At 35.7% G+C, this 23,784-nt stretch overlaps 1 long non-coding RNA gene across 1 annotated transcript in view; it reads right to left on the bottom strand.

Annotated features, from left to right (window-relative positions):
* Positions 1-91: 91 nt before the first annotated feature.
* The window catches only part of LOC140610062 (uncharacterized), a 57,984-nt gene continuing 34,291 nt past the window's right edge, over positions 92-23,784 (bottom strand). Inside the window, exon 3 of the long non-coding RNA XR_012011841.1 lies at positions 92-1,458. This is a non-coding gene — a long non-coding RNA (uncharacterized lncRNA). The remainder of the gene's footprint in view (positions 1,459-23,784) is intronic.

Raw genomic sequence — 23,784 nt, 5'->3', positions numbered from 1 at the left:
GGCTCAGTTGGCTAAGTCTCCAACTCTTGGTTTCTGCCTAGGTCATGGAGCCCCGCGTGGGGCTCTGTGCTCAGTGCAGAGTCTGCTGGTCTTTCTCACTGTGTCCCTCCCCACCCCCACTCTCTCTCTCTCAAAAATAAATAAAATATTTTTTAAAAAGATCTAGGTTTTCTTTTCTACTTCCCTACTTTATGTTGGTAAATATCTAAATCCAGACCTTTATTCTCAAGTTGGCATGTTTCTGTGCATTCATTTCAAATATCATTATTGTCTTTCTTAAAAACTAGCAATTTTATTTTTGGAATAAAAAATGTGACCACAGAACCTGAAAGGTTGATATTAAGATAGATTAAGAGATAAATAGACCTCCCTGATCGTTTTCTGGAAAAGTCCGTTAACAACTACTTTGTGTTCTGTGTCCTGTTAATGTACAATGGAATTATAAGGAAAATGAGTTATGTGTTACACCCTCCCCTTCACATTCATGTTGCAATCTATTTCTCCTATTTACATATACCTCTTTTAGAGAAATGCCTTGCTGGGGATCACAGCTATAGAAAGTAAACAATAAGGTGTTTGAGTAAAGCCAATACCATAGTATTATCCCCTTTTCTACTATTTTACATGTCCTAAAACTTGCAAAACCACATTACAAATGTAATTATTATCCAACTGTATACCACTTCAGATCTTATCTTTAACCAGTGTCTGTGAATCTCGGCCTTATTTTTCATCCCAGTTACTGCTTTAGCATGCAGTTCCACAAGAGCTCTAATCAGCTTTACATGCAGACAAACTCACATCCCTTACTTCATGTACACATTCCTTGTCTCTCACCTCCCACCATCAGGTTTCTCAGTAGACAGTGAGGTCCAAAATGCTACCAGCTCAGTACTTATGTATGTGTGATCTGAAGTTGCCGGAGAGTTAGCCATCCATGGGACAGAACTTTGGTAAATGGGAGGTGGGAGCCAGGTACATAAATGACTTTCCCTTTATTGCCCCCAAAGAAATGTCCTGAAATGCAGCAGTAGCTCCTACGTGTTCTCCCTTCTTCCATGCCTCAAACCACTTGTCCTTCATTCTTGTTTTCGTCAGTATTGCACACTTTAGTAAAACTGTAGCATTTAAATTTTGCCTCAGGATGTATTTTCTGAAGAACCCAGACTAAGTAATCAACCAATTGGTGAATTATTAAAAGTATCACCTAAAATGCAGTCTTTTATAATATGAAAGCAAAATCAAAGACAAACATTGTGGTGAGTATACACAGGTATAACTAATGTACATGAGTTATAAGACTCATCATGGTTGCTGCCCAGCCTGCACTAAAAGCTAGGCATGGAGCCCCTGGACCCACCGTCCTGCATCAGCTCCCTCTCACATAGCCATTTTGGAGGGTTGGATGAGCACAGAACCCCAGGCACCTCCATCCCGTGACTCTTCTTGACAGGATTCCTGAAAGCAAGAATAGTTCCATATCTTTACTAAATGGTGCTAATGTATTGGCCAAACCAGCAGGAAATTATTTATTCACTTTTCACTTTAACTTATTTTCTACTGAAAGAGAAAAAGGATATGGGGTCCCACAATGGGTAAATTTTCATGTCAGAAGAAAAAGAATAGGAATCCCATTTTTTCATTGGAAAGTGGTTTTAAACAGTCTGGAATAATATTTTGGGGACCTGAAGTAAGGAAGAAAGGGAAGAAGGTAAGTGAAGAGCATCCCGTGATCACTTTGCCTGGCTGACCCAAATGCCTTTCACCAAACTGCCTTTTGTTCGGTCACAGTTACCTCTTACTTATAGAGAATCGACTTGGTTTTTTAAACAGCATCAAAGCTTCTGACAATATATTGTAAAGCTCTTTAAAAATAATGCAATCAATTGGAGGTATAACATATGAAAAGTGTTAAGTGTAAAATTCGTTTTGACAAATGTTGGTGTACATTCTCATCGCACCCCAAATTCCCTCTCAGTCTTTAAACCTACATGTCATTCTCAGGGATTCTAGACAAGCGCTGACCTAAGTTCTATTCTTACAGATGTTTTTTGCCTAGAATTGCACATAAGTGGAGTTACTCAGTATATGTTCTTTTTCGTCGGATTCTTTGCTTTACTACTGTTTCTGATATCTATACACACTGTTGCAAATCCATATACTCTGTTTCTCCTGACTCCAATGGTGTTCCATTGGAACACATTTACAATTTATTCATCTATTCATCTGGTTTTGAACCTTCCTAGTTTGGGCTACTATAAATAAGAAGTCATCTACAGTCTTTGTATGGATATATAGTTCAATTTCTCTTGGGTAAATTCCTAGGAGTATAATGGTATAATGGCTGAGTTTTATATAAGCTGATGTTTAACTTTATAAAGACCTACTAATATATTTTCCAAAGTAACTGAGGATTTTACATTTCAACATTAATGCATGAGAATTGAAGCTGTTCCACATCCTCTCCATCCATTCTAGTAGATGTATGGTGATATGCCATTGTGGTTTTAATTTGCATTTGCCTGATAAGTATATAAGCAAGTATCATTTATTTCATAATGACGACTCATATTTTCATTTTGAATATATAATATTTTCCCATTTTTAAATTGCATTCCTAGTCTTTTTTATTAAGATGTAAGAGTTCTTTATATATTCTGAATACAAGTCCTTTATCAGATATATGTATGTGACTATTTTCTCCCAGTCTGTGGCCTTGCTGTTACACTTCTGAAAGTATTTTTCAAAGAAAAGAAGAAATTAATTTAGTTGAAGTTCGATTTATAACCTTTCTCTCCTATGTTTTGATATTCTAAGAATCTTTGCCTAATTAAAACATAGGATTTTCTCTGTGCTTTCTTTAAGAAGTTACAATTAATATTTAGATCTGTGATATAGCTATTTTTTTATGGTTGATGTGGGTAAGGATCAAGGGTTTTTTGTTCCATATTGTGTCTAGTGGTTTCATCATGATTTGTTAAAAATCTTATTCTTTCCCCCATTGAGTCCTCTTACATTTATGTTGAAAATCAATTGATTTTATATGTGTGGACATATTTTGGACTCTTCCTTTTAGCTGTTTCATTGAGCTATATGTGCATCCTTTCACCAATTTCATACTGCTTTGATTAATGTAGCTGTAAAGTAAATATTGAAAACAGATATCATGATTCATACAACTTTGCTTTTCTTCTTCAAAATTGTTTTTGACTACTTAAGGTCTTTGCATTTTCATAGACGTTTTAGAATTATTTTATTAATTTCCATAGAGAAACCTCATGGGATTTCAATTCGTGTTACATAAAATCTATAGATGAATTTAGGGAAAATTTACATCTTGACAATACTGAATCTTCCAATCTAGGAAAATTCTACATTTCTCCATTTATTTAGACAATCTTTAATTTTTCACAAAAATATTTTGTAGTTTTCAGTGTAAAGGTCTACATTTGATTCACTAAATTTATCCCTAAGTATGCCATATTTTATGCTACTGTAAAGGCTATTTTTAATACTTCATTTTCCCATTGTTTTTGATAATATATATATAAATATATATACATAATTGATTTTTGTGTATTGACATTGCACCCTATGTGCTTATTATTTTAATAGAATTTATTCCCTTAGGGTTAAAAAAATTATGTCATCTGTAAACGTAGACAGATTTACTTCTTCCTCTCCTATCTGGAAACTTTCTATTTCTTTTTCTTTCCTTACAGCACTGTCAGAGATCTTCAGTACAATGTAAAATAGAAATGGTGAGAGTGGACACTCTTGCTCTATTCCAGTATTAGGGGAAAACGCTCAGGTATTTTGTTGTTGTTTTGTTTGTTTGTTTTTAAAATTAAGTATGACATAAGCATCTTCCTCTTATTTTTCTTCTGTTCTCTCTACTTTTTCTCCTCCTCTTTCTCCTTCATCTTGTTCTTCCTCCTTCTCCTTTTCCTTCTCCTTCTTTTTATTCCTCTTTTCTTCCTTTTCCTTCTCCTCTTCCTTCTTCTGCACCTTTCTGTAAAGTTTGGTCTTAAGAGTACAGCAGTACAAAGTATGCATCTAGCATGGAGTACTTTTAAGGCTTTGATCTAGGGTGTCAGAGCCCAGGCAATGTGAGGAGAGCATGAGGCTTCATAGCTGGAATGGGTGAAAAAGGTGTGTTTTTTGGCTAAAGCTTGGAAGTCACAGCCAAAGCAAACTAAGTAGATTATCACTGGGTGGGACAGCCTACCATGGGTGTCAGGACCCATGGAAGATGAGGAAGTAAATGATATGAAGAAAGCAGGCCATGTTTTAAATCAGACACAAAACAATGGAAATTGATCCAATGTGGCAGTCGAGGTCTCAGAGGGTGACGAGAGTGTCCAGGCATGGAGTCTTCCCTATTAGGGCGCTAAGCCAAAGCAGAATGAGAAGTGCATCCATAAAAGATGAGTTAGCCTGTAATAGGAGTTAGATCACAAGCAGTGTTAAGAAGGCATTGCCAAGATGGGCATGAACAAGAAGAGAAAATGATGTAGGCATCCGTGTGCTGGGGTGACTTGTCATGGAAACTCCGAGCTCAGGAAAACTGAGGATGTACTGGGATGGCCCAAAATGGGGATTCAGAACCTGAACAGCGAAAGGAGAATGTATGCAGAGAATGGGTATAGGAGATTGGTTACATAATGGGGCATTGATCAAATGAACAATGAGGGTAATGGAAGCGAGGTTTTCTCTGTTGGAAATGAGAATTACAAATACCAAAAAGGGAGAAACAATGCCTGTGATGGGAGACTGCAGCTGAGTGTATTAGTGTGAACTAACAATTTTCAAAATATAGAGATAAATACAAATATATATCCACATATATATGTATATTTTATTTATTTATTTATTTATTTATTTATTTATTTACTATATACATAGATATATACATATATATTCTTTAGTTCTATCCAACAAGAAGGCCTGGGAACGGTGATAGTCCAACAGCAATAAGCATCATCCAGATATTGGCTTCTACATAGCATTTTCTACTGAAAATAAAACCTTGGTTCTTTGGGAAAATGATTGATTCTTGAGATGGCTAGGGGAAGGAAAAGGTGACACTAGAATATTTTGTGCCAGAAAAATAAGTGTTCAGGGAGTAATGGAGACATGTCAGAAACACAGAATTCAGTTTGAATGTGTTTATACTGCCCAATTTTAGAAAAACTTGAGCACAAAAATAAATAATGACAATAATGAACTCAACCCACAGAAGAAAATTTGAATTCACGTGTATTAATTGTTTGATCACAAGTGGTATATTTACATAGCTTTTAAGAATGTTCCCCCAAAATACTAATTATAATTATAAAGATGAAACTTAATAGTATAGCCTGCAGATATCACCTTAATCAAGTGATCAATATGAATAAATTAAACAATGGAATAAATCAAAATAATGTGCCCCATGATACATGCATTAAGATTACTGTATCAAGGGGTGCCTAGGTGGCTCAGTCATTGAACATTTGGTTCAGGTCATGATCCCAGGGTCTTGGGATCATAGGGTCCTGGGATTAGCACCCATGGGGCTTCCCCACTTAGTGACAAGCCTGCTTCTCCCTCTCTGTCTGCCTGCCACTCCTCTTGCTTGTGCTCTCACTCTTACTTCTCTGTGTCAAATAGATAAATAAAACCTGAAAAAAAAAAAGAATTATATTTTAGTTCTGTGAAGTTTTTAACAAAGATGTGTAAACTAAATGTAATCAAGAGGAAACATCAGACAATTCCAAATTTAAATATTCCAATTACAACTTCAGTTACAATGGCTCTATATTATTCAGAAGGGCCAAGGTCATCAAATTTCAGAGAAGGCTGAGAAACTGTCCAAAAACTAAAGAAAACTAAAGGGAATCCTATGGCATGTATATTCTGAATTCGACCATTTTACTATAAAAGACATTAATGGTGCAATTGGTAGATCTTGAATAGGGTCTAAAGATTTCATGGTAGTAACTTAATATTGATTTCCTGATTCTGATGATTGCATTGTGGTAGCATAGGAAAGTCTCCTTGTATGTTTGAAAAACACTCACATATTTGAGATTGATAGTCATCAGCATGGCTTCTTTTGCACAAAGATTCAGGGAAAAGTTTGTTGTGAGGTACTTCAAATTTTTCGGTAAGTTTATGATGTTTTCAATATTTTTTTAAAAAGCTAAAGAAAAATGTTTTCTGTTGATATACTTTATCAGATTAAGAAAATAGCCTTCCATTTCTGGTTTGTGGAAAGTTGTATCAAAATTGGAGCGGGGGCTATTCAACATAGTACAAGAAGTCCTAGCCTCAGCAATCAGACAACAAAAAGAAATAAAAGGCATCCAAATTGGCAAAGAAGATGTCAAACTCTCCCTCTTTGCAGATGACGCGATACTGTGCATAAAAAACCCAAAAGACTCCACCCCAAGATTGCTAGAACTCATACAGCAATTCGGCAGTGTGGCAGGATACAAAATCAATGCCCAGAAATCAGTGGCATTTCTATACACTAACAATGAGACTGAAGAAAGAGAAATTAAGGAGTCAATCCCATTTACAATGGCACCCAAAAGCTTAAGATACCAAGGAATAAACCTAACCAAAGAGGTAAAGGATCCAAACCCTAAAAACTACAGAACACTTCTGAAAGAAATTGAGGAAGACACAAAGAGATATTCCATGCTCATGGATTGGAATAATTAATATTGTGAAAATGTCAATGCTACCCAGGGCAATTTACATATTTAATGTAATCCCTATCAAAATACCATGGACTTTCTTCAGAGAGTTGGAACAAATCATCTCAAAATTTGTGTGGAATCAGAAAAGACCCCGAATAGCCAGGGGAATATTAAAAAAGAAAACCATAGCTGGGACCATCACAATGCCAGATTTCAGGTTGTACTACAAAGCTGTGGTCATCAAGACAGTGTGGTACTGGCACAAAAACAGACACATAGATGAATGGGACAGAATAGAGAATCCAGAAGTGGACCCTCAACTTTATGGCCAACTAATATTTGACAAAGCAGGAAAGACTATCCACTGGAAAAAAGACAGTCTCTTCAATAAATAGTGCTGGGAAAATTGGACAGCCAATGCAGAAGAATGAAACTGGACCATTCTCTTACACCATACACAAAGATAAACTCAAAATGGATGAAAGATCTAAATGTGAGACAAGATTCCATCAAAATCCTAGATAAGAACACAGGCAACACCCTTTTTGAACTTGGCCACAGTAACTTCTTGCAAGATACATCCATGAAGGCAAGAAAAACAAAAGCAAAAATGAACTATTGGGACTTCATCAAGATAAGAAGCTTCTGCACAGCAGAAGAAATGGTCAACAAAACTACAAGACAACCTACAGAATGGGAGAAGATATTTGCAAATGACGTATCAGATAAAGGGTTAGTTTCCAAGATCTACAAAGAACTTATTAAACTCAACATCAAAGAAACAAACAATCCAAACAGGAAATGGGCAAAAGACATGAATAGAAATCTCACAGAGGAAGACATAGACATGGCCAACAAGGACATGAGAAAATGCTCATCACTGGCCATCAGGGAAATACAAATCAAAACCACAATGAGATACCACCTCACACCAGTGAGAATGGGGAAAATTAACAAGGCAGGAAACAACAAATGTTGGAGAGGATGTGGAGAAAGGGGAACCCTCTTGCACTGTTGGTGGGAATGTGAACTGGTGCAGCCACTCTGGAAAAGGGTGTGGAGGTTCCTCAAAGAGTTAAAAATAGACCTGCCCTACGACCCAGCAATTGCACTGCTGGAGATTTACCCCAAAGATATAGATGCAGTGAAACACCAGGACACCTGCACCCCGATATTTATAGCAGCAATGTCCACAATAGCCAAACTGTGGAAGGAGCCTTGGTGTCCTTTAAAGATGAATGGATAAAGATGTGGTTTATGCATACAATGGAATATTACTCAGCTATTAGAAATGACAAATACCCACCATATGCTTCAACATGGAGGGACCTGGAGGGTATTATACTGAGTGAAATAAGTCAATCGAAAAGGACAAACAGTATATGGTCTCATTCATTTGGGGAATATAAAAATTAATGAAAGGGAATAAAGCGAAAGGAGAGAAAATGAGTGAAAATATCAGTGAGGGTGACAAAACATGAGAGACACCTAACTCCTGGAAATGAACATGGGTGGTGGAAGGGGAGGTGGGCTGGGGGTTAGGGTGACTGGGTGATGGGCCCTGAGTGAGGCACTTGGCGGGATGAGCACTGGGCATTATGCTATATGTTGGCAAATTGAACTCCAATTAAAAAAATAAAAATAATAAAAAAAATTGAAGTGGGGGATGCCTGTTGGCTCAATGGTTGAGCATCTGCCTTCAGCTCAGGACATGATCCCAGAATACTGGGATCAGGTCCCGCATCCGGCGCCCTGCATGGAGCCTGCTTCTCCCTCTGCCTATGTCTCTGCCTCTCTCTGTGTGTCTCTCATGAATAAATAAATAAAATCTTTTAAAATAATGGAGTGGGATCTTGTCAGAATCTTTTGTTGTTGTTGTTATATCTATGGAGATATTCATAAGGATATTCTCTTCTATTATTTTAATGTAGTAAATGACATTGATTTTCAGATGATAACCACACTTTCCATTTCCAGGATAAATATCACTTGGTCATATTGCTAACTTTTTTAGCAACCCATTTAATTTGACTTCCTAATATTTTTTGTTAAAGATTTCTGTGCTTACTTTCATGAGTGTTTTGGTATAATTTGTCTTTCCTAAAATGCCTGGGTTTTGTTTCAGTACAAAATGAAGCTACAATATGTCCCCTCTTCCTCTAAGTATTGAAAAAAAATTTTGTAAGATTGTTATCATTTCTTGCTTAAGTGTTTTTTAAAGAATTCATAAATGAAGCTCTCCACTTTTGAAGTTTTCCTTAATTTTTAGTGATAAATATAATTTAACAGGCACAAGGCTATTTGGATATCTACTTCTTCTGGTGACAGTTTTGCAAATTTATATATTCTAATAAAGCTTCCCTTTTCGGGGCAGCCCTGGTGGCCCAGCGGTTTAGTGCCGCCTGCAGCCCAGGGCGTGATCCTGGAGACCCTGGATCAAGTCCCATGTCAGGCTCTCTGCATGATGCCTGTTTCTCCCTCTGCCTGTGTCTCTGCCTCCCTCTCTCTCTATGTGTGTGTCTCTATGAATAAATAAATAAAGTCTTTAAAAAAATTTTTAAAAATCTTCCCATTTCTTGTTAGCTTTTCAAATTAACAACAAATGCTTATAATATTTTGTTATTATAATTTTGTAGTCCATAGATATACAGTTATGCTCCTTCTTTCTTTCCTGATATTGGTAGTTTGTTGTATCTTCTTGCTTTTTTCCCTTGATAAATCTAGGTTGAGGTTTATTGCTTTCATTTGTCTTTTCAAAACAACCTGCTTTGGGTTTCACTGATTTCCTCACTTATAACACTTGTCTGTTTAAGCCCACCACCATTTTCTCTGTTTTCTGTTTCATATATTCTTTGCCATTTCCTACTTTTTTCTGCCTGCTCAAAAATAAATTGGTTATTTTTAGCATTCAATTCTATATTAACTGTAGGCTTATAAACTAGAACTTTCTATTTTATTATTAAAAGTCTAGAGCATTCATCTTTCTGTAGCCAGGCCATCATCAATGTAATAATACCACTTAATGTTTAATGCAAGAACCTTACCAATTTCACCACTTTCACTACTCCCTGTGTATTATTTTCCTATTTTACTTTCATATATGTTATAAATACCATATCACTGTTATTGCTCTAAATATCTTTTAAAAAGATATTTTAAAAGAAAATAATTATTTTATATTTACTTACATGTTTTCTGTTCCTACCATTCTTTATTCGTTTGTACAGAACCAAGTTTATATCTGAACTCATTTTCCTTTGTCTAAAGGGCTTACTCTCATTCTTCTAGTACATGTCTGCTAGTGACAAATTCTCATAGCTTTTGGTTGTCAGAAACTGTATTTTGCCTCCATTTTCATAAGATTACTTTATTATGTATAAAGTTTACAAGTTTTAACACTTAAATATAGTATTCTATTATTATTTTGGCTTAAATATTTATGCTGAGACATTAACACCATTTCTTATTACTGTTCTCATGTACATAATGTCTTTATATACACCCTTTGTTTACTTTTAATAATTTTTTCCTTCTAATGCTTATCATCATTTTTTAAAAATGCAATTAGCCAATATACGCTACTATAGTATATCATTAGCTTCAGATACTTGTCAGAAATTTTATTATGATATTCCTAAATGTGCTTTTCATTTTTTTATTCTTCTTGGGGATTCACAGAGTTTCTTGAATTTATGTAGCTATAGCTTTCATATAATTTGGATAATTTTTGGCGAGTATTTTTTTTTACTAGATTTTATTTCTTTATTCATGAGAGATACACACACAGAGAAAAAGAGGCAGAGAGACAGAGAGACAGAGAGACAGAGACTGAGGGAGAAGCAGGCTCCATGGAGGAAGCCTGATAAGGGACTCAATCCTGGGACTCCAGGATCATGCCTTAGGCCAAAGGCAGGTGCTAAACCGCTGAGCCACCCAGGGATCCCCTGGCTAGTATTTTTCAAGATTTTATTCCTTTCCCCTCTGGAAATCCAATTACACATACACTAAGTACTTTGATATAGTCTCATACATCACACAATCACTTTTTTTTTCAGTCTGTTTCTCCACTAAGCTTTAGTTTGGATAATTTGTGTTGTTATGTCTTCAAGTTCTCTTATCTTTTTTTCTGCAGTATTTAATCTCCCTTTACTCACTTCCAGGGGCACAATCATTTTAGAAATTTTGTTTAAGCTTTAAGAGTCTCACTTGGAAAAAAAAAAAAAGAGTCTCACTTGGTTGTGTTTTATATGTTCCACTATTGCTGTGATTGTGTTCACTTCTGCTTTAAACTCTTGAGCTAATTAATAGTAAACTCTTAAAAATTTTGTCTGGTATTAAATCTTGTCTCAGGTTTGATATTGTTTTCAATACATTGATTTTTTTCTAATTATATGTCACATTTTTTTCTGATTCCTAGTATACTAATAATTCTTGTTTAGATTGCACATTTTGAAATTTATATTGTTCTGTGCTGGATTTTGTTATCTTCCTTTAAAGAGTGTTGGACTCTGTTCTAGCAGTTCAGTTACTTGCTGGTCAGTTTGATCTTTTCAAGGGTAGTTAAAGCACCTGTTTATAGCAGGTCTAAAGTAATCTTCAATCTAAGGCTTGTTTGGACATACTACTGAAGTATTCTCCTTATGGAAAACCTATTGAATCCAGGTGTTTAATAATGACTTGCCACTCTGGCTGGTTAGAACATGAATATATCCCAGTCCTATGTAACATCTAAAAATCAGGTCCTTGCTTATTTTTATGCTTAGTACTCATCAACATATGGAAGAGGATCCATATATTTGGAGCTCTTTCTTTGTACAGCATCCTTATTTCCTATTTTATAAATTGCAAGTTGCTACACTCTCTCAGAATTCTGATCTCTTCTCAACCCAATGAATCTGTTATATCCTACTTGAAGTTTCTCTCACTACATTGTGTTCCATAAAATCTCAAGGCAAAAAGCTAGTTCAATTATAGGGCTCCTGTTTCTCTTCTCTAAGGGAAAGTATTGCATTGCCTTTGTTCAGTGTCTACATATAGTTGCTTCATATATTTTATTCAGCTTTAGTAGTTGTTTATGGTGGGAGCCTACTCACATTTACATAATTATTACCAAAAGATTTCTTGAACTGATTTTGATTTTAGGAAAATCACAATTGAAAATTAAATTGTCATTATTCTCAGCCCAGATGTAGTTATCTGAAAGTAGCAAATGATCTCATCAGTGATAAGAACACTCATCCACATAATATCCACTATGATTTAGTCAATTAAATAGGTAATAAATTTACCAGAAATAGGTTTATATATTTTACCAAGTACATTTACATCTATGGTAAAATACAATCAGAAATGCTATTTTAAAAATTTTGTGCCGGAGTAGCAGTTCCTTAAAACTCCAATGGGAAGAGGAGGGAAATGTGACAATAAGCACAAATGTAACTTGCTGCCATTTTTAAATAACTGAGGAGATAGGAGACAAGGTGTCCTGAAAAAAAATTACCAGTGATAATAGAAAATATTTTTAGTCAATAAATAATACAGTTTACTGTTGTTCTTCTGCCCCTGAAATCTTTTAGCACCTGTTTACCAGAAGTATTGTACTTACACCAGAAATTTCAACTAGAAAGATCTTACACTAGATTTGTCAGTTGGATTGTTTATGTGGAGTTCAAGATCTCTTACACCTATTACTAAAGAGAGTCACTTATCTGCCAGGAAAAGTCATGAAGCAGTGAGGGAGGAAAGAAATACAAATTGTTCAGCTAGATCAGCTGAATGTAACCAGCATCCCACACTTCATGGCAAATATGACAGCCATCCCACACTTCATTCATGTTCCTATCAGTTGGAGGAGTTCATAGAATCACAAAAAATAACCTTGTTAAAATTAGCCTTAGTTTATCAGCTGAAGATTTAAGGACTAAATGCTAGTTAAATGATTAATAACTTCAAAGAGAGAGAAAGGTAAGTGGAAGAGAAGAAGACATATTCTCCTTATACAAAGGACTTCTACACTTGACATAGTAATGTGTATAGGGATGGGTTGTAGACAACTAAATTATTTTTAAACCTCATATTCTGTATAACTTGCCTTTAGCCCTATGATTATTATTTTTAATTTCATCACTACTAATCAATGTGGCTTTGGTGCATTTATATAAGCACATATATATAGTGTGTCATATCAAAGGGTATGTGCATCTTCACATTTACTAAATATTGACAGATTATTTTCCAAATTGATTTTATCAACTTACAATCACAATAGTAGGAATTAAAAGTTCTGTTTGATCTACATATTCAGTAATTCTCTGCAATACAAGGCTTATAATTTTGCCATTTGTTTAAAATGAAATTAAGGTAATAAAAATTTGGAATTTCCTGTTTCCTTATAAAATTAAGCATCTTTTTATGTTTACTGGTCATCTGTATCTGTTTGTTTCCTCAAACAAGGCCAAACATTTTCTTTTTCTTATTAGATTGTAAAATATTATAGATTGTGCTGTACTAATTTTTTGTAAAAATGCTTTATATTCTCAAAATGTACTTCCTGCTTTTTCTCTTCCTGCTTTTTCTCTTATTCTTTTTGCTTTTATTCTACTTTAAAAAAAAAAGATTTTATTTATTTATTTGAGAAAGAAAGCCAGAGAGAGCACACTAGCAGGGGGAGCAGTAGAGGGAGAAGGAGAAGCAGTGTCCTCGTTGAGCAGGGAATCTGATGTAGGGTTCAATCCCAGGACCCTGGGATCATGACCTGAGCTGAGGGCAGATGCTTAACCTACTGAGCCACTCAGATGCCCCTTTTTGTTCTACTTTTAATTTTGCTTTCAGAGGGTTTTGCAACTAACACCACGATTTTTTTAGAACATTTTCATCCATCTGTAGAAAGCCCTGTAGCTGTTAGCAGTCCATCCAACCCCATCATCCATTGACTGCACATATCCCTTCCCAGTTGTAAGCTTACCCAATATATTTTTAAATTAAAATGTTGGAAGCCTATAGGAAAATTGTTGACCATATATTGCTTTTGAAACTTAGAAGTTACCAAATTTTTTCTTTTAGTTCTAAATATTAAAATATTTATTCTTTCTGATATTTTAGATGAGTGTAACACCTGAAATAACATAAATATTACTCATTTTCAATTGTTATATGTCACATTTATTTAGCTCTTCTCATTGAATCGGCTCAAGTTTTCAGAACAATGTTAAACATGAGTGATAATTGTAGACACTTTAATCAATTATCTTCAGTGGTTGCTTGACAACTTATTTACAATAAAATATAACACAGAAAAGATAGAATTCTTCATATTAAGATATTTATAAAAATAGATATAAAAATAGATATTATTTAACATATTAAGAAAATACCATTCATCTCAAACTTCACTATGGGTTGTTTTTTTTTTTTGTTTTAAATTTATGATGAATCTTTTATTTTGAGGTATGTAAAGATTGTATACAATTATCTTTTTTTTTAGATTTTATTTGTTTACTTGAGAGACAGAGAGAGAGAGAGAGCAAGCAAGAGAGAGGGCATGAGTGGGGGAGAGTGGCAGAGGGAGAGAGAGAAGCAGATTCTCCAATGAGCGGGGAGCCTGACATGCAGCTCAACATGGGACTCCATCCTAGGACTTCGGGACCACGACCTGAGCCAAAGGCAGATGCTTAACTGATTGAGCCAGCCAGGCACCCCTATGAAGATTATATGAGTATCTATACTGGCTTACAAATGTATAGTTTTCACATATTAAACAGCAATAACAGTGTTTCTATTTGCAATTCATATATCTGTGTCTTTTCTTTAAAAAAAAAAATAGATTAGGGGCAGCCCCGGTGGCCCAGCGGTTTAGCGCCGCCTGCAGCCCGGGGCCTGATCCTGGAGACCCGGGATCAAGTCCCACGTCGGGCTCCCTGCAGGGAGCCTGCTTCTCCCTCTGCCTGTGTCTCTGCCTCTCTCTCTCTCTCTCTCTCTCTCATGAATAAATAAAATCTTTAAAAAAATAGATTACAGTTTTTAATTTTTACTTCTTTTCTAAGAGATACTGGATTTAATGTCATTTCTATTTTCTTTTGCTTTCCAAATATTTTATATTTTAATTTTCATTAATTTCTTTCTATTTATGTGTATTTGTTACTACCTTTCCTTTCACTTTCTAATTTAAATGTTAAAATTATTAAATTTTCTATTTCTTATTTTGCATTTTAGTAGATGACTTTTCTTCTGAATCAGCTTTGAGTATATTAATGGCTTTCAGTATGCAATGGTACTCTAGGTTGCCAATTTTATTTACTCTTTAGCCAAAATATCTTTTTAAATTTCTGAGTGATAGGGATTTTACTTTGCTTTCTGTTGTGATTTTTAAAAATTGTCATGTTAATATTATACCAAGTTTTCTTCAGTGTAATCGGAAAATGTCTCCAGTACTTTTCTATCTTCGATTTATTGGTATGTTGCAATATGTCAACAGTTCTAAATGCCTCATATGAGTTGAGAAGATTTTTTAATGTTTTTAGATATTGAAGTTGATAAATTCAGGAAAAACCTATTATGATTCAAATATTTATTTTAAACTTTTATTTTTGTCTATTTCTTTTGCAAATGGCTGAGAAATATTCATTAAACCTCTTGTTGCTATTACATTATCATCCATTTTTTCCCTTTCATCCTGAAGATTTTTAACAGTGTCCTTCTGTGTTAAGTATATGTCACCTAATAAATCTACAATGACCTTCTTCTGTCTATTGACACCCTTTATCAACAAAAATGAGTCTTTCCACTTAGTGCTATTTGCACTATTTTTTTATATTATAATGAAATATCAAATATCTTTCAATTTTCCTGGACCTTTGTTCATTGTTTTCCATTCTAATCTTTCATAGTTATTGTTATTAGATATTTCTTATGGATAGTATAATTAGAATCAGTTTTCTGTCCTTACTGATAATTTTTGTTTACTTTGTAGAATTCAATCAATTTATATTTTTATGAATTAAAATTTGCTGGACTTTATTTTTTGTGCTCTTTCTTGTGCATTATTGATATCTGAGTTTTTTCTTATACAACTTTATGAATTACTCTCCTTTCATTCTCAAAAAAATGTTTGAATATGTATTCCTCAAATGCACAACATCCATATGGAATTATATTTGTTTAGTATGTGGCATGAAAAAATTGTGATTTTTCACTTTTCTCTTTCCATATTTGCATCTTTTTCTATTATCATAATTATAGTGATTTATAGCCTTATTTAAAACATTTACATGGATTTTCTTTTTATACTGAAGTGATTTCAATGATTATCTTTCTTACTTCTTTTTTAGGACCTCATCAGTGCAGAAATAGATTTCAGATTTGGGTTTTTTAAAATTCCAGTATAGTTAACATAGAGTCTTATATTAGTTTTAGGTATACAATATAATTATTGAACAATTCCGTGCATCACCCAATGCTCATCATGACAAATGTATGCCTTAATCCTCATCACGTTTCACCCATCCCCCTACCCACCTCCCCTCTGGTCACCATCAATTTGTTCTCTACAAGTAAGAGTCTGTTTGTTGGTCTCTCTCTCTCTCTCTCTCTCTCTCTCTCCCTTTGCTCTTTTGTTTTGTTTCTACAATTCCACATATGAATGAAATCATATGGTGTTTGTATTTCTCTGACTAACTTATTTCACTTAGCATTAATACTAACTCCATTCATGTCATTGAAAATGGCAAGATTTCATTCTTTTTTATGGTTGAATAATATTCCATAACATTCCAATACATTCCATACCATTTCTTTAACCATTTATCTATTGATGTACACTTAAGATGCATTCAAAATTTAGATATTATAGACAATACTGCAATAAACATAGGGGCATGTATCCCTTTGAATTCATGATTTGTATTTTTTTGGGTAACTACTCAGTAGTGAGATTATTATACAATATGGTTGTTCTACTTTTTACTTTTTTGAGGAAACTCAAAAAAATTGGCTGCACCAGTTTGCATTCCCATCAACAGTACAAGAGAGTCCCTTTTCTCCACATCCTTGTCAATACCTGTTGTTTCTTCTGTTTTTGATTTTAGCCATTCTGACAGGAGTGATGTGATATCTCACTGTAGTTTTGATTTGCATTTCCTTGATGATGTGTGATGTTCAGCATCTTTTCACGTGCTTGCTAGACATCTGTATACCTTCTTTGAAAATACATCTGTCATGTCTTCTACCCATTTCAATTGGATTATTTGTTTTTTGGGAGCTAAGTTACATAAATTTTTATATATTTTGGATTTTAAGTCTCTGTTGAATATGTCATTAGCAAACATCTTCTTCCATTCTGTAGGTTGTCTTTTAGCTTTGTTGATTATTTCCTTCACTTTGCAGAAGCTTTTATTTTGATGAAGTCCCAACACTTTATTTTTGCTTTTGTTTCCCTTGCTTCAAGAGACATATGTAGAAAAATATTGCCATGGTCAATGTCAGAAAATTATTGCCTGTGCTCCCTTCTAGGATTTTTTTAAAGATTTTATTTATTTATTCATGACAAACAGAGAGAAGCAGAGGGAGGAGAAGCAGGATCCATGCAGGACCCCAATGTGGGACTCAATCCCGGAACTTTGGGATCATGTCTTGAGCAGAAGGCAGATACTCAACCACTGAGCCACCCAGTCATCCCACCCTTCTAGGATTTTTATGGTTTCAAGTCTCAGAGCTAGGTCTTTCATCCATTTGAGTTTATTTTTGTGTACGATGTAAGAAAGTGGTCAGTTTCATTCTTTTACATGTGGCTGTCCAGTTTTCCCAAAACCATTTGTTGAAGAGAATGTGTTTTTCCCAGTGGTTCTTTCCTGCTCTGTCAAAGATTAATTGACCATATAATTATGCATAGTTAATTTCTGAGTTTTCTATGCATCTCTATTGATCTATGTTATCTATTTTTCTGACAGTACCACACTGTTTTGATTACCACAGTTTTGTAATATAACTCGAAGTCCAGAATTGTGACACCTTTGGCTTTGCTTTTCTTTTTCAAGATTCATTTGACTACTCAGGGTCTTGGGATCCTGTTCTTTTGTAAAATGCTTGTAACATTGCTTCCTGTGCATCAATTAAGTGTTTTTTTAAATTGGAGTTTAATTTGCTAACATGTAGCATAACACCCAGTGCTCATCATGTCAAGTTCCCCCCTCAGTGCTGGTAACCTAGTCACCCCAACCCCCCGCCCACCTCCCTTTCCACTACCCCTTGTTCATTTCCCAGAGTTAGGTGTCTCTCATGTTCTGTTACCCTCACTGATATTTTCACTCATTTTCTCTCTTTTCCCCTTTATTCCCTTTCACTATTTTTTATATTCCCCAAATGAATGAGACCATATAATGTTTGTCTTTCTCCGACTGACTTATTTCACTCAGCATAATGGATAAAGAAGATGTGGTCTATGTATACAATGGAATATTTCTCAGCTATTAGAAATGACAAATACCCACCATTTGCTTCAATGTGGATAGAACTGGAGGGTATTATGTTAAGTGTGTTTTTTAATGAACAGCTGCTTTGCACTCAGTTACATGACAATCTGACTCCCATCCCCTTTTGATTCTTGACATTCTTCTCAAAACATCTTTGTATGATGCTAGTATTCTGTCCATTATGACTAGGTGTCACTTAACAATTATACCACATGCCATTTTGTTAACAAACATACTGTACTTGGAAACATAAATATATTTTCCCCTATGCAAACAGCAACAGAAAAGCATTTTTAAGGATACCAGCATATTGAGGACTCCAGCTCCAGAAAAAATCCCATGTGTGATTTTTTTCAGGCCCAACCACAGACAGTTAGAAAGTTCTACCTGGCAGGCCCTCTCCACACCAGGGTTTTTGGAAACCAGAGTGTGGCAGCTTCGCAGGTGAGTTGCAATCAAGGATGTAGCCCACCACCACCCTGTTCTTATGCATATCTATACTTCTCTGACAGGCACCTCCATTTGGAAGGCTCTCTGCTGGGTCTCTCAAATAAAACCTTCTCTAGTGCCTCCCTTTTTTTTATCAGGAGATGACCTTGAAGACACTTTTTTTTTTTAAGACTTTATTTATTCATGACAGACGCAGAGATATAGAGAGGCAGAGACACGGGCAGAGGAAGAAGCAGTCTCCATGCAGGAACCTGACCCGGGACTCCACCCCGGGACTCCACCCCGGGACTCCAGGATCATGCGCTAGGCTGAGGCAGGCACTAAACCGCTGAGCGACCCAGGAATCCCGACGAAAATCCTCTCCAGTTTTTTTTGTGTGTGTGTGAATTTATTTTTTATTGGTGTTCAATTTGCCATAATATAGCATAACACCCAGTGCTCAGCCAATCAAGTGCCTCCCTCAATCCCCATCATCAAATCACCACCACTCCCCGCCCACTTCCCCTTCCACTACCCCTAGTTCGTTTCCCAGAGTTAGGAGTCTCTCATTTTCTGTCTCCCTCTTTGATATTTCCCACTCATTTTTTTCTTCTTTCCCCTTTATTCCCTTTCCCTATTTTTTATATTCCCCAAGTGAATGAGACCATATAATGTTTGTCCTTCTCCTATTGACTTATTTCACTCAGCATAATACCCTCCAGTTCCATCCACGTCGAAGCAAATAGGGGGTATTTGTCCTTTCTAATGGCTGAGTAATATTCCATTGTATACATAGACTGCATCTTCTTTATCCATTCATCTTTCGATGGACACCGAGGCTCCTTCCACAGTTTGGCTATTGTGGACATTGCTGCTAGAAACATTAGGGTGCAGGTGTCCTGGCATTTCACTGCATCTGTATCTTTGGGGTAAACCCCCAGCAGTGCAATTGCTGGGTTGTAGGGCAGATCTATATTTAACTATTTGAAGAACCTCCACACAGTTTTCCAGGGTGGCTGCACCAGTTCACATTCCCAACAGTGCAAGAGGGTTCCCCTTTCTCCACATCCCCTCCAAAATTTGTGGTTTCCTGCCTTGTTAATTTTCCCCATTCTCACTGGTGTGAGGTGGTATCTCATTGTGGTTTGGATTTGTATTTCCCTGATGGCCCGTGATGCGGAGCATTTTCTCATGTCCTTATTGGCCATTTATATGTCTTCCTCTGTGAGATTTCTGTTCATGTCTTTTGCCCATTTCATGATTGGATTGTTTATTTCTTTGCTGTTGAGTTTAATAAGTTCTTTATAGATCTTGGATACTACCCCTTTATCTGATACGTCATTTGCAAATATCTTCTCCCATTCTGTAGATTGTCTTTTAGTTTTGTTGACTATATGTTTTGCTGTGAAAAGCTTCTTATCTTGATGAAGAAACAGAGAGGTGGAAAAATATTCCATGCTCATGGATTGGAAGAATTAATATTGTGAAAATGTCAATGTTACCCAGGGCAATTTACACGTTTAATGCAATCCCTATCAAAATACCATGGACTTTCTTCAGAGAGTTGGAAAAAATCATCTCAAGATTTGTGTGGAATCAGAAAAGACCCCGAATATCCAGGGGAATTTTAAAAAAGAAAACCATAGCTGGGGGCATCACAATGCCACATTTCAGGTTGTACTACAAAGCTGTGGTCATCAATACAGTGTGGTACTGGCACAAAAACAGACACATAGATGAATGGGACAGAATAGAGAATCCAGAAGTGGACCCTCAACTTATGGTCAACTAATATTCAACAAAGGAGGAAAGACTATCCACTGGAAGAAAGACAGTCTCTTCAATAAATAGTGCTAGGAAAATTGGACATCCACATGCAGAAGAATGAAACTAGACCACTCTCTTAGACCATACACAAAGATAAACTCAAAATGGATGAAAGATCTAAATGTGAGACAAGATTCCATCAAAATCCTAGAGGAGAACACAGGCAACACCCTTTTTGAAGTTGGCCACAGTAACTTCTTGCATGATTCATCCATGAAGGCAAGAGAAACAAAAGCAAAAATGAACTATTGGGACTTCATCAAGATAAGAAGCTTTTGCACTCCTCTCCAGTTTGACTTGGAGCTCAGTACTATCCACCCCTTGATCTCCATCCTTTCTTCTTCTGGCCTCTGGGTACCAAAAAATGTTAGGAGCCTTTGTTTGGGGCTCCGTAGGCAGAGAGATAATTTCCCATATCAGAACTGAACCACTGGTCCTTGCTGGCACTGCTTTAGGAAAAATCTGATATGAAGGAGTTGGCACTTTCTCCTGTTTAGCCTCTAGCTTCTGTGAACATTGCAGTTTGTAGTTCAAAACTTAACAGTTACTTCCACTTTGGCTTGTCCTAATCAACTACTCCAAAAACTGGCAACCTAGCCCTCTCCAACTCTGCTTGGTTCTTGACATATATTCTTTAAAGATAAGACATTAAAAACCAAGAGGCCTTCTACTGAGAAAATGTTGGCTGTAGACACATTTTGCAAGGCATGTCTTATTTAATATTCAATGTGTAAGTAAGTCTCATTTCTTAACTCCTGGGACCAAACCTTTTGTTTCCATTTTGACACTTTCCTTCTGAAACACTTCAGGAAATGAAATCATGTAGTCAAATGGTATGGCCATTATATTAAAAAAAAAAAAACTCTGTAAATGCTGCCAGTTATTTTTCCAAAGGTTATAACAGTTTCCTTTACATAAGCAGAGTATGACAGTGATCAATTTAGAACACATACATAAATGTTCATTTAATTTTCTCATCTATGAGCATTTGATGCATGAAAAAAATGATAACTTGGGTTTTCTTTTTAATACAACATTTTTATTAAGATAAAATGTTTTACAAATGTTATAAGGCAATTCTAATTTTTCTTATTTAGTCATGTGCTTCCCCTAGGAGATACACACACACACACACACACACACACACACACACACATTCACACAGTATTTATTTTAAAAGTTTTAGATCTATAGCAAAATTGTACAAAAGGTACAAAAAGATCCCATATAAACCACACAGTTTTCCCTATTATTAACATCTTACATGGTAGGTATATTTGTCACAATTGACCAATATTAATAGCATATATAAACAAAGTGCATCCTTTGCTCAGATTCTCTTAATTTTATCTGATGTTCTTTTTCTGTTCCAGGATCCCCTTCAGAACACTGCATTATATTTAGCTGCCATTTCTCTGTAGGCCAGTCCTGGCTCAAAGGTGGGGATTGTTATGTCTTGGAAAATTGACCCCCTTATCATCATGCAATCCTCCATTTTATCCTTGATAATTTTCTTCCTTCTGAAGTCTAGTTTGTCTGAAATTATGATAACTACTCCAGCTTATTCTGATGATTGTTAACACATGTGGCAGTCTCTTAGGGCTGCTGTAATAAATTATCATAAAATGATGGTTTAAAACAACAGAAGTTGGGGCACATGGGTGGCTCAGTGGATGAGTGTCTGCCTTTGGCTCAGGTTGTGATCCTGGGATCCTGGGATTGAGTCCCACATCGGGCTCCCTGCAGGGAGCCTGCTTCTCTCTCTGCCTATGTCTCTGCCTGTCTCTGTGCCTCTTATGAATAAATAAATAATATTTGATAATAATAATAATAATAATAATAATAATAATAATAATATAGAAATTTATTCTGTTTCAGTCGTAGAGGCCAGAACGAGAGCAAGGTTCTCATTAGCAGGGCTATGTTTCGTTTTAGGCTCCAGGGAAGAGTCCTTTGCCTTGCCAGCAGCCTGTGCTCTTTGGCTTGTAGCCGCCTCTCTCCAATCTCTGCCTCCATTATTGCATACTCTACTTGAGCATTTCTGTGTCTGTTTTCAAGGGTGCCTTCTTAAGGACATCAGGTTTGGATTTAGAGCCCATCCTGAGCCATTACAACCTCATCTTAATTAGTTGCATCTGCAAAGACTGTTATTTCTGAGCAAGATCACATTACAAGGTTCTGTGTGTACATGAATTTGGGGTGGACACTATTGCTTCTGTGAATATTGCAGATTGTAGTTCAAAACTTTACAGTTACTTCCACTTTGGCTTGTCCTAATCAATTACTCCAAAAACTGGCAACCTAGCCCTCTCCAGCTCTGCTTGGTTCTTGACATATATTCTATAAAGATAAGACATTAAAAACCAAGAGGCCTTCTACTAAGGCTTTTTATGCTTTAATTTGGGCATTTTATATGATCCTGTTTGTCTCCTTTCTTTGAATATCAATTATATTTATTTCAAAAATATTTTAGGGGCTTTCTTAAATATACACTTTTCTTGGATGTATATAATCTTACAATATAAATTTTAACTAATTTAAATCTATCTTCAAATGACAATATGTCACTTCACATACAATGCAGTTATCTTACTACTGAATGCATATTCCCAATTTCCATCTGACCTGTCATTCACTTCAGTTATTCGAGTGCCCTTAATACATTGCTACTATTACCACTTTAAAGAAACAGGTTTCAATTAAGGATGAATAAAATAAAATATTTTATCTTAACTTATAACTTCACTGATACTCTTCCTTTGTTCTTGTCATTCCAGACTTCTGACCTGTATCGTCTTACTTCTTCCTAATGAGTTTCTTTTAACATTTCTTTTATGGCAGGTCTCTTGATGTTGATTTCCTTATGTTTTGTTTAGTTCTAAGGCAGTTATTTCTCTTTCACAATTTTATTTATTTTTTCTTCCAGCACATTTAGCATTGCATTCCACTCTTTTCTTGCTTGATTTCTGCCTAAAAGTTCACTGTGATTCTCATCCTTGTTCCATCATGGGTAAGTTCTTTTTTAGTTCCTCTGGCAATTATTTTTTTTTATTTTTTTTAAGATTTTATTTATTCATTCATGAGAGTCAGAGAGAGAGAGAGAGAGGCAGAGGCACAGGCAGAGGGAGAAGCAAGCTCCAAGCAGGGAGGCCGATGTGGTACTATCCAGATTTCCAGGATCACACCCTGGGCTGAAGGAGGCGCTAAACCACTGAGCTACCCAGGCTGCGCTTTGTTTTTATGTTTTTATTTTTTATTTTATTTTATTTTTTTGAATTTTTTTTATTTTATTGGAGTTCAGTTTGCCAACATATAGCATAACACCCAGTGCTCATCCCATCCAGTGCCCCCGTCAGTGCTCGACACCCATCACCCCC

This window comes from Canis lupus, chromosome 2 (assembly GCF_048164855.1).
Source record: "Canis lupus baileyi chromosome 2, mCanLup2.hap1, whole genome shotgun sequence".
Classification (NCBI taxonomy): Eukaryota; Metazoa; Chordata; class Mammalia; order Carnivora; family Canidae; genus Canis; species Canis lupus.
Note: the sequence above shows the minus strand (reverse complement) of the source record. Positions and strands in the feature narration are given on the sequence as shown.